General features: G+C 43.7%; 1 protein-coding gene across 1 annotated transcript in view; it reads right to left on the reverse strand.

Moving 5' to 3' along the window:
* Positions 1–925, reverse strand: part of lzts2a (leucine zipper, putative tumor suppressor 2a) — a 33,926-nt gene extending 33,001 nt beyond the window's left edge. The window contains exon 1 of the mRNA XM_084667086.1: positions 674–925. The gene's annotated coding sequence lies outside the window, so the exon portion shown is untranslated. The remainder of the gene's footprint in view (positions 1–673) is intronic.
* Between the last annotated feature and the right edge of the window lie 11,125 nt (positions 926–12,050).

The following is a 12,050-nucleotide window of genomic DNA, read 5'->3' on the forward strand; positions in this document are numbered from 1 at the left end:
CTAGCTATTTGATCATTTGTGAGCCATATGTATACCAAGGAAAACAGACGGACGGACACACAGACACACACACACACACACAGACACAACACAAAGTACTGACAAGCAGAGCTTTCACAATGAAGAACTATTCAAAGTTGCTCAATTACATTACTCATGTCACAGGTGCAATTAGGAAATTGTGTACAATGACTGAAAAAGCAGTCATATCAGTTGCACTGTGAGAAAACCACTGATATAGCACTGTGAATTAAGAATGGCATCATCTGAAAGCGACTAGACACGTTTTCTCTCTGGTCTAAGCAGAATTTAATAGACAATATTGTGATGGACACTGCTGCTCAAGGACCACAATGGCTTTTTAAACATGAAATAAGATTTCTGAATGTTAGACTGAAAAAGATCCACTTTCTGTACCACTATATTATGTGTAAACAGATGCCTCTAAATGATAGGCTCCATATTCATCAAAACAGACTAAGGACACACTAAGGACTGGACTCAACGCCCCAAGCTGTTTGTAAGTTTTTAGAGGCTTGTTAAGGGCTATTCAAAAGAATTGCATGCCAGGCACACACTGTGGTCACATTTATTAATACTACAGTGGAGTCACAAGCATCTTAAAAGAACAACAATAAGAGTAGCCTACTGGTATTCAAGAAACTTAACTCACCTCGCAAGCTGTTTCTTGCAACAATGAATCGCACAGATTTCCCGTGATCTTCGTTTTAATGACACACAAATTGCTGTTTGAAGTCGAATGATGTTCACTCAAACTAAACTCTGCTGTTTTATCTACACTTCTACCAGTCCGTAGACACGTCCGACCGCAGTGGGAACAGATTCGCTACAAGCTTTCTCAAGCTTTTTTCTTTCACGCGCCGTAGTATCGAATGGAAGGCATCTCCGCCGTTCAGCCTGCGAGCATGAACAAGCGCCACCGGCAATATGAACGGAGACTAGGCGCGCGACCGTACGCGGACGAACTTGCTGCTCTAGTCAGTGCTCGACTGCTGATCCGGAGCGACAAGGTTTGGTGGAGGGGAGGGCAGGGGCTCAGAGAGGGGGTACTTCGACCGGCAGTGTGCGATCATCTTTCTGTTCAAAATAGAAGGCTCCGACTGCTGTTGTTGTTTAGACATTCAGCTACATTGGGTGTTCAAATGTTGCCTATAACCTGCCAAATTTACTTTTAAATCATTCGTGCTATGTTAAGTATGTGCGCTTAGGACAAATTTGAGACCCCATTTGAGTAACCAGATTGAGTGATATCCTGTTCTTCCGTTGGGTCTCCATCAGGATGTTAAAAAGATCACCTCAACCAACATCACTACTCTTCTCTTAGGTGGGGAAATGCACACACACAGCCCATATCCCCACGGCCATCTCCCCCTTACCCTGTGTTTGGGTGTCAGAAATCAAATAACTACTGTTTATAGCCCATTGTAACTCTCCTATGGGACATAAAGTAATCTACACTTAAATGAGTAAAAATGGATGTTGCTAGATCAAACTGGATGTTACTAGATCAAACTGGATATTTCAACGTGTTTTGCTTACATCAACAATTTTGTATAGCACATATAAATGGTAATTCTTTCGGTTAACAGTCCAGTCCACATCAGAGGGTGAGTGATGCCGAAGTCACCACTGAACTCTGCCTGACCCCCAATTCTTTACACATTATATCCTGTCCTGCTGCCAAACACATAACAGCCTCCTCTTTTCCTCCTCCTCCCTCTCCTCTTTCTCCTCACTCCACTTTTCCCTCTCCCCTGTCCCTTTCATCAAGAACATAGCCCCACCTCTTCTTCTCCTTCGCCTCCCGCACTCTTTCTCTCCTGCCCCCTCCATAAGGGCATCTATAACCGCTTCTCCTCCCAATATCTTCTCGCTCTCTTCTTCCCAGTTTATCCCATCTCTCCCTCTGCTTCTCTTTTCCCTACCTCCATCCATCCATATTCTCGCATTCCTTTTAATTCTCTCTCATACCCCGTCCTCTCCTTGCCTTGCCCCTCCCTCTCTTCTTCTTCACAATTATTTTTCCAATTCAACCATCTCCATGGTTCATCTCAGTCACATCTTCAGCCATACTAAAAAGATTTCCAGCTTAAATTAAACATGCAAATATTCTATGGCCCCATATTATACCAATGGTAACGTAAGCTGTCATTAGGCTGGATGGTGGGGAGGTAGGAAAGGAGAAAGCCAGAATGAGGATGTGAAGTTGAGGAACCTTTGAACATGAGCTTTACATTACATTTACATTTTACATTTAGTCATTTAGCAGACGCTCTTATCCAGCACAGGGACATTTCCCTGAAGCAAGTAGGGTGAAGTGCCTTGCCCAAGGACACAGCTTCCTTTGGCATGGCCGGGAATCGAACTGGCAGCCTTCAGATTACTATCCAAATTCCCTAACCACTTAGCTACCTGACTCCCAACTGCTTTGAGGGCAGACCTATTCCTTCTTCTGAAAACATTATATATTAATCTTTTCTGATTTGCAGCTCACACAGCAATTTTCTGAAAACAGTTCTGCATTCACAGTCTGTGTTTGTGTGTGTGCACATGTGTGTGTACTGTATGCACAAAAAGATCATTGCCCTTGGCAGTCTCCAGGGCTTGTGCAAGAGGGGGTTTGTTTAATCATTGCTGTGCTACTTATTCCATGTTTAATAGATTGTTATTAAAGCATCACATTGTAGTACGCATTTGGATCTTTTTGGAGGGGTGGAGGGGAGGGGGGGACAGGAGGGCGGCGGGGGGGCGGGGGGTTATAACTTACATCCATCTCAAACCATAAATGTACTGTACAAAACATATACATCATTTGTGTGTATTAATCGCATTGGAAGAGTGAATGCCGCTGGAATGCAAGCAGGGGTCTGATCGTCCCTGGCCGGGTGGCTTAGGCACGGTGGTCTGATGATGTTGACAGATCCCACATACCCAATGATCCCAGGCTGATGATGCATCCCAGCGCATCAGCAGGAAATATCATTCATATTAGAAATCAAATACAAATCCAATCTTATCTCTTACCACATTCTGATTGACGATCATTTTCAGTCAGACATTGGATTGTGTCTGCTTGTGCTAGTATATGTGCTGCTGTGTGTAGACATGTTACAATACAACATGTTTGTGGTGTGTGTGTGTGTGTGTTAGAGAGAGAGAGAGTGTAGTAGTCTGTGTCCATGTACAGTATGCCCCAGCGGCTGGGCTAAGACCGTGAGAAAAGACATGGGGGTCCTTGAGGGGGGACTGTGAGAGGTGGCAGAAATGTTAAAATTCTCATCTTGGGAACCTCTACCACAGCTGGCCACAGACATGAGGAGCTGGACATGTTGAGGCTGTCTGTATGGTTGACTGAAGCGTCCTATAGGATCCTGGGTTAAGATAAGTTAGCCAAGGCGTCATCACAGCTCAGCATAGATCATACGACACACACATTCACTGGGCCTGCAGGGTCCTGGACCTGTGACCAGGCTTCAGCAAACCTGGGTGGCAGACCAGATTATAACCTTTGTCTACCACAGCTGGCCATAAACTACAGAGGCAGATCGCTGCGTTCATCTCCTTTGGGGCCAAGCTATTCCAGTTCTGAACAGTGTACAGCTCTGCCAAGTACATCTGTGCATTATTCTGCCCTTGGGATCTGTAGGAGATAACTAGCATTTGGGGTCAACCTGTGGGCTTAGTACAAGGATGACCATGCATTCTGCAGCTAGGGGGCACTGGACACTAAAGAGGAGAGAGACAGAACAATAGTAAGGTCTTATGAACAGAGGTGACACGCCTTGACGGAGTTGCTCTGTATGCATGATGCTACCAGGTACGCTGTGCACAACGTAATCTGCTGATTCCAAAAAAGGAAAAGACAGTGGTTGTGCCCTCCTTCTCAGGTGCCTGGAATCACATCACCAGAATCCAACAGACCCTTTGAAGACTAACTAGCTTCATTTCACAAGTGTTTAGTGAACTGTACACTGAAAAGTAGGATGAATGTGTGCCAGTTCAACCTATGGAGAGCGTTATTACATAATATAAACTGTTCAGTTAAAATGTTGCTGCCGCAGCAGAAAACATGTCCCACAGCCAAAAAGGACAAATAACAACGTAGAAGAACAATGAGGCAGACAAAGAATGCAATCCATCCTTGTTTTGAACCTTTAACTCATCAACCATGCTGACATTGTTGCCCAGCGCCCAATTAGAGTTGCTTTGTCAGTGAGTGAGGCAGGAGTGTACATTATTCAATAATGGTTAACTAGCGTGAAGATAGAGGAACACTGAGAGAACACTGGGAAAGCAGGAACTGGGGCAGAAAGAACTCTGTTCTGGAGTTCTATTCTGGAACTCTGTTGTTTGTTAAAAAAAGATAGAGAGTTCCCGTCCATTTATGGTTGCTTGCTGTGCCTGTTGTATAAACAACATACCATGCAAATGGACCACAAGTCCACTTTGATGTTTTCCCATTGTTGTGCCCTTCTGCAGTTTCGCATCCACTGTGCTCCTCCAGACTCGTCCCCTCGTCTGCCTATCGGCTGGGAAGACTGGACCCCTGCTGGTGTGTGTGTTTGGTGTGTGTGTATACAGTTCATGTGTGTTTGGTGTTTGTGTGTGTTTGTATTCAGTGTGTGTCTGCTCTGCTTGAATAGAGACTCAGCGTGACGGAACATACGTCCATGTTGCCTAGTGAGACCCACCCAGGGAAGTTTACTCCCACCAAGACTGAGTATTATGATAAGGCCTACAATACGTGCATTCATATACATGCAATACATCCTTTGCTCTGCTATCTTCTAACCCAAACCTACAGTCAATGAAATACTGGGAAGTAAGGAAGTATATGACACCTTGGCAAAGTGCTGAGGCAGTAGACACACAGTCGCAAACATAGACACACACGGCAGACACACACATACACACACCAGGCATAATTAAGACCTGACACTGACAACCTCCTCTCTCATGAATACCATTAGGAGCTCATCAGGAGCTACTCCTGCTCTGTGCTACTCTATGTTCATGGAAATCAGGCCAGGTTTCTTCAACGGTTCCAAGAGGTGGGATGGTCTATAGATGAGGATCCCCATAAATATTGTCCCATACACAGACGCATGGTCTCATTTATCATGTTGGAGCAGTCGTCTCCTTACTCCACCTACCTTCATGCCTTCCCTGGATCTTGCTGCAGGTGATCTGGAGGTCCAACAGAAGGTAATCTATTTTCTGGTGAAGCATCACTCCAGGTGAGAAGAGAATGCAGTGTTGTAGCCAGCTGTGGCATGAAGTATTCACAGCCTAACTACTTTCTCTCTGAGTAAAAAAACGTAAACAAAACTTTACCAAACATCACTGAAAACCGAGAGCAAAAAGTAATCCCATGTGGATTACCTGAACACCAACTTCAAAAGCGAATATTTGTAATCGTTCATTATTGATATGGGATATGCAGTAGATAAATAGGATGGTAATTAGGAGGGAGTAGACACAGCCATTAACGAGCAGTCCTTTGGACCCAAGAAGGGGGAGGAATCCTTATGCTACCTTGGCCTCAAATGAACTTATGTCATAGTTTTGGGTGACAACATGTATGTACATTTTGAGCCTTGCATTTGCATACCTCTGTGCTGTTCTGTCTGTGTGTTTGTCTACGTGTGTCGCTTTCTCTCCCTCTCCATATCTCACTTTTCTCAGTGGTATTTAAAAAATTCAAGGATGGAGGTTGCATAGGATGATCTGTGACATGAGGATAATGTCAGGCCTATTTTTGCCTCTCCAAACACACACACACACACTTTCTACATTTTATATTTTATACATTTTACATTTAAAACTCACATTTATTTACTGTATGCACCTTCCTGCCATGGTAAATTCCTTGTTTGTGCAAACTTACTTGGTGAAGAAAGCTGATTCTGATTCTGACACACACACACACACATACTGTACAAACGCATTTCCTCAGTAGAAGGTCAAAAGCAACATCTCACTAACTCATCAGTCTGACATTAATGTCCCCCCTACTCCCCATTATTGTTCTCATGTTAGATAAAGTACATAACATGTTTGACCACATTGACTGGACCCCTCTTTGCGCACATGCACAGAGAGAGAGAGAGAGAGAGAGAGAGAGAGAGAGAGAGAGAGAGAGAGAGAGAGAGAGCCTGTCAACAGGATTTAGGTTTGTACTCATGTTTAAACTCATGGCAAAGAAACCTAGAAAACATTGATTGTGACGGACTTGACCTTTTTATTGCGAGCTGTTGCAAATGCCATGGTGACTCACCAACTTGCACACATAGGGAACACACTCTGGTGTCTTGGCACATGCATTCATTTGTGTGGCAAGGGTTGCCGTATGAAGTTACATGTACAGTGCACTGTATGCATTCTTGCGCTTAAAAGGCAAATGTCAATTTCCTTACAATACATCCACCACTAAATCAGATGTAAAAAACAACTCTTCTGAAAGGGAAATGACCCAGATACAATAACTGTGTGCGTGTTTGTGTGTGAGTGTGTATAATTAGCAACAAGCGTGGCAGTACATGTTTGCACATTTGAGCATTGCACAGATGAGCATTTTGGGCCGGAAGTGAGAAGCACAATGCTATTCTGAGTCAATGCAAACGCTGAAGATGCACTTTTGTAAGTACATATCTGACAGAGATCGTTTACATTCTCTGTTAATCGGAGGCATCATAAACATATATTATGCATAAATGTATAACATTTATGTAAGATAAGAATTTGTCATAACATAGTCATTATTAAACGCCCCTGCAACCATTACTTCTGTTTCAGTTTGCAGCCCAGAGTTTACTAACCTTCTAATGGCTCGGGAGAAGACATCATATTTCAGATGAACTGAATTAGACACACACAATTAGTCATGCTTCGTTGAACAAAATGTCTTTGTTGAGCAGCAGATGGAAATGTTTTGATTGGCTGAGGAGAGGGCAACAGTAAAACCCTCTTGGACCGTCCGTTTCTTTACTTTAACGAAGGCACTCTCTCTTCTCTACTCTTACGCTCTTCCATCCCTTCTCTCTGATCTTCCGTGCTCTCTCACCTCTGCTTGTTTGACTCCACCCACTGTATCTCCCACCCTCCTTTTCTCTTCGCTCTTCAAAACAGGGGTGCCCTAAGTGTGTGTGTGTGTGAGAGAGAGGGAGTTTGTGTGTGTGTGTGTGTGTTTGTTTATGCTCAATGGCATTTAGGTGTTTGACCTGTGAAATGTCACCATTATCACTGGCCATAGAAATCAATTAGATGAATGCCGGAGAGGATGTCTGAGTCAAGACTTAGCCACTTGAGCACACACAGACACACACACACACACACTCACAGACACACACACACACATTGGGCCCGCTGCTGTGAGTTGAGAGGAGAAAAAGTCGGAGAAACATAGTTGCTGGAGTGAAAAAAGGAAGAGGCAGAGGTGAGAGAGGGACCAGGAGAGAACAACAGACCAGAGAAGAGCAGAGATGAGAGAGAATGAAACGATGTTCCAGAATTGTTCAGCCAGGAGAGTGTAGTAGTACTTTTAGCATCATGTGATTGAGCCAATGAAGTGTCTATACGAGAAACCCAACTTCTGACTTTATCTTAACGTCAGAAACAAGGTCCATGATTCCGCTTGACAGAAGAAAAAAAATACTGCACCAAGGATGGAGGCTGGATTCATGGAAGGAACAATAAAAATAATGAACATTTGTAACAAACTTACTCAGCAGCAATATCAGAGGAGCATATATGAGAGTTCAGATATTAGACCGCCCGCCCTGTTAACATTGGTGAGGGTGATTAGACAGTAACATGACATTGGTATTGCTGACTGACGCAAAGCATCCCTCTGAGTCTCCCACCTGAACATGCTTTGCCCATTTCTGTGAGATTAACAATAGCTATGCCTTCTTAATTGGTGTGAAAGAAGCAGTTTTGTTTTAGCAAATGGTTTAAAAAATGTCATCACTAATCACACATCCAAATACTGTACAACAACGCACACACATGAAAACATACACCCACACACACACGCTTTCCTGTTGTGACACGCACCACGCCTGAGCTGAAATCTGGAAGTGATTTCATTAAGTTGAATCCCACAGATGTCAGGGTGGGCCATGCTCAAGCTTTATTTGTAAAGTTTATCTCTCGATGGTGTGTGAAGCAGAGCCCTGCTTCTCTGCTTCCTGTTATTTTTCAAATCAAGCCCAAATATGTTTGGTGTTTCATGGTTTTATGTTTCTTCTCTCTTCCTACATGGTATAGCAGGAGTTGTTCAGAGGTTTTCTCTTGAACCAGTCAACTTGTAATCATCATGGATGCCGACACACACGTGTGCAGATGCACAGATAACAAATGCTAAATGCTAAATGCTAAATCCTAAAAGCATAAAAACTGGCAAAAGCCACCTCTGGGCAGTTTTCAGAGCAAAGACAGTTCACATATCTTCTGCATATGGGAACTAGAAGGCATGGGGAAAGGGTGAAGCGAATAAGAATTCAAAAAAGAAAGCCCTCTCTGTTCTCTAAAGGCTGCACTAATGTCAACCACAGAACGTCTAACCTCCAGACCTCAGTTGTAGCATTGTAATGGGAAAAGAGGCACTCTTTAATGTATGCCTTGTAGTCTATGTGCAAATGTTTGACTCCAACTATTATAAAACATAGTGTTGCTGTTTTTGTTGCTTTTTGGAACTGTGTGAAATAGGAACGGCCCTGGCAAAGGATGGCTTCTGTTATCCAACCTGCTAAGTGAATCATTGGTTATTTGACCAGGTATTGATTGGGGAGATGAGACTGTTGAAGGGGACAACATTGCTGCAATGCAGATATTCATCACAGGGCCACGCATCACTGATTGTATAGCAGGTACAGAGTGAACAAACACACAAACATCCAAACACATAAGCATAACCACACACACGCAGCTGCACGCACGCACAGATATTCAGACACACATACACACACAGTCATTAGTACCCCCTACAATCCTGTTAATCAATCACCGGAGGTGTTACCCCACAAGGGAATACAGTTACACTAAGATGAATCTGGGTGTGCATGTGTGTGTGTGTGTGGCGTGTGTATTTGTATGTGTGCATTTGTGTGTGTATCTGTGCAGATGTGTGTGTGTGTGAGAGAGTGTTTGTAACTGGGTTAAGCCCCTCTAGGGGCCGCAGAAAAAGTCCATTAAGAGATAAATACTAGAACAGGATGCAGGGTCCTTTAACTCAATTAAACATCTGTGTGTGTATTTTTATGAGTAACACTCAACCCAGGAGCTCATTTGACCACTATGAATCCAAATGGAATTTAGTAATCATCTATGGTTCCTCTGGCACATGTTGCTGTCTGGATGTGAGTGTAATGCCATACATAACATACATGCCAGAGATATGACATTGTGGTTTGTATTGTCCATAGCAGACTTTCCTGGTGCACTGTTTTGCTGCTCCAAAATGTACAACAAATGGCTTTGGAGAATGACATGCACATATGAGACACACACACACATACGCACATACTCACACACCTCTGCAGTCTGACTTCTTCATCCAGTGTGTTTAAATAAGAGGGTCAGTTAAAAAACACTGAAGCCCGAAATGGCCTTGCCTTCCTGCTGTTGATTGTGTTTCACACTTCGGGAAACAAGAGAGGGACCCCCTGACTGGTTAAGCGAGCAGGCGTGTGGGTGGTGTTTGTGCGTGGGTGGTTGTGCATGTGAACAAAGTGTGCTTGTGTGTGTGAATGAATGAGTAACCTTTGATTCTCTGCATGGTTTATATCCCCCTCCATCCATCCCTATCTGTAGCTTTACAGGCTGGCGTTTTGCATCGAACATTCAATTCCTTTAAGGCCCCTATTTGTTCGGCGCCAAATTCAACTATAGCCATGAAAACAAACTCTGTCACTTTAATTCAATTTTCCAACCTTGATTGCGTCACGCTCTGTCTGTCTCCCTCACTCTCTCTTTTCTTTCTTTCCTTCCTTCCCCCGCTTTCTCTGTCATTACTAAGCAAATCACAGCGTCGGACCAAATCTCCCCCCCATTTTGAGCTGGCTGGCTTCACCCCCCGCCCCCTCCCCTCATCATAAATATAGAAATGTAATCCATGCTGGAGCAGCTCGTGGGATCCTCTCCAGCCCAAATGTCACACCCTGCCATGAGGATCAGGCTTTAGCCGATGGGGAGGGTGTGAGTGGAGCTTCCACACTGCGCGGAAACCTGACGTCCACACGCCGTCTGAAAGTCATCAGACACATCTCGCCTCAGCACGTGTTTAGTTCAAGACATCAGATTTTGGTGGACCACGGGTTTGCAAGGGAGGTCTATGAAAAGGCGCAATGTCTCAGCTCTGACGAGCAGAGAATGGCTGGAGTGTTGCGTCTTGATTTGATGCGATTTAATATGAACGTCAGTGCTTGTTTTGGTTGTTGTTCACGTTGACTTCTGACACGTAATACTAGGACTGGGAAGAGCTGAACATTTCACCTCTCAGTTGTACTAAACCGTAGCCATATGATGGTGTATTAATCAGAAAGCTTGCTCTGCCCTCCTGTGTTGAAATGATAGAAGTGCAAGGATATCCAGTAGATGGTGCCATCTGCATGTGAACTGCAAAGGAGTGAGATAAATCAATGCCAAACTGGTTTCATAGTTGCACAATGTTATACACATACACACGTATGCACACACATACACACACACACATCCCAGGAGTCACGACACTCACAACAGCTCAGCGAGAGGGGGTCAGACGTCAATGGTTGCCAGGTTTACTTTGGGGGATATTTACCCAGAGTCAATATTTGAGGTGCAAAGGTTTACTGATCATCCGTTTCTCTTCAAACTCCATCTGAAATACCACATTGTTACAATGACTGTCTGGGTCTTTCTCTTTAATCACCATGCATGTTAAGTCTGAGTTGTTTCTTGTAAGTCATGAAAACAGCACCAAGACATGATAATGATCCCTTCACAAGTTTCATCTGAAACTATGTGCTGTAGTAGGCCTCAATCTACATACATATCTAGATAATAGTCATCACAGAACCAGACACACAACCGTCAAAAATGTATGTCACAATGCCTTTGAAGACAGGGATTGGTGATGTTTAAGACGGCTATGAGATCGGATTCCGAGGATGTGTCGCAACAATCTAGTTTGGATTGCTCTCCTTGCCTCCTTTCCGGCATTGTTTCACAAAGACAGCTGTGCTGTAGTGTTTACTGTGCTGTTGTCTGTACTACTGAAACAAGACTTAGATTGGCAGCCTCCTACTCCTATCTCACAATCTAGGAATATCTTTATAGGAAAGAAGGAAAGGAGCGAGGAAGTCACTTTACAGTGTTGAGATTCCTTGTTTGTTTAGCTGGTGGGGAGAGACAGGGGATGTGACAGCTCGTCAGAGGAGGAAGATGATAAAGAGCAGATTGATAGAGGAGTGTGTGTGTGTGACAGCAGAAACGCGTGGCTTTCTTTCCACGTCAAACCGGTCTGGGAGGAAAGAGGTGGAGAGAGAGGGGTGCGTCAGTGCATGTGACGGCAACAGTATCTGTTTGTTTATGGAAAGAAGAGCGCACTGTTTCTTACTCGGCTTGGCTGTTGAATTAATTTGGGACATATAACCCACCCAGTGGGTTCCATGGGGACAGTCACATAACCCCCAATCTCAATCTGGCAACGAAACATACTCCGATTGTATTTGAAAACTGTAGGGGCTCAATGATTTGCGCAACAACCAACAATCAACCAAATCTGTACACACGAACAGACACTGTTTCCTTTTACAGACAAAGATAATAGAAACACTGTAATTTTGTTGCCAATATTTTCTTCAATAAGACGTCTCTATGCTTGTCCTGCTTTTCTTAAACTGCACAGCAAAAAGTGTACATCTGAATTAAATAATCTTATTTCAAGATTTTAAATCTAGTTGGACATGTTTCAAGTATAAATAGATCATCTAGTGACTTAATGTCAGTGAATTTTAAGAATCCCGAGTTACATTTCCTTACTGCACTGG

Source organism: Hypomesus nipponensis, chromosome 11, assembly GCF_054491055.1.
Source record: "Hypomesus nipponensis isolate SF chromosome 11, ASM5449105v1, whole genome shotgun sequence".
NCBI lineage: Eukaryota > Metazoa > Chordata > Actinopteri > Osmeriformes > Osmeridae > Hypomesus > Hypomesus nipponensis.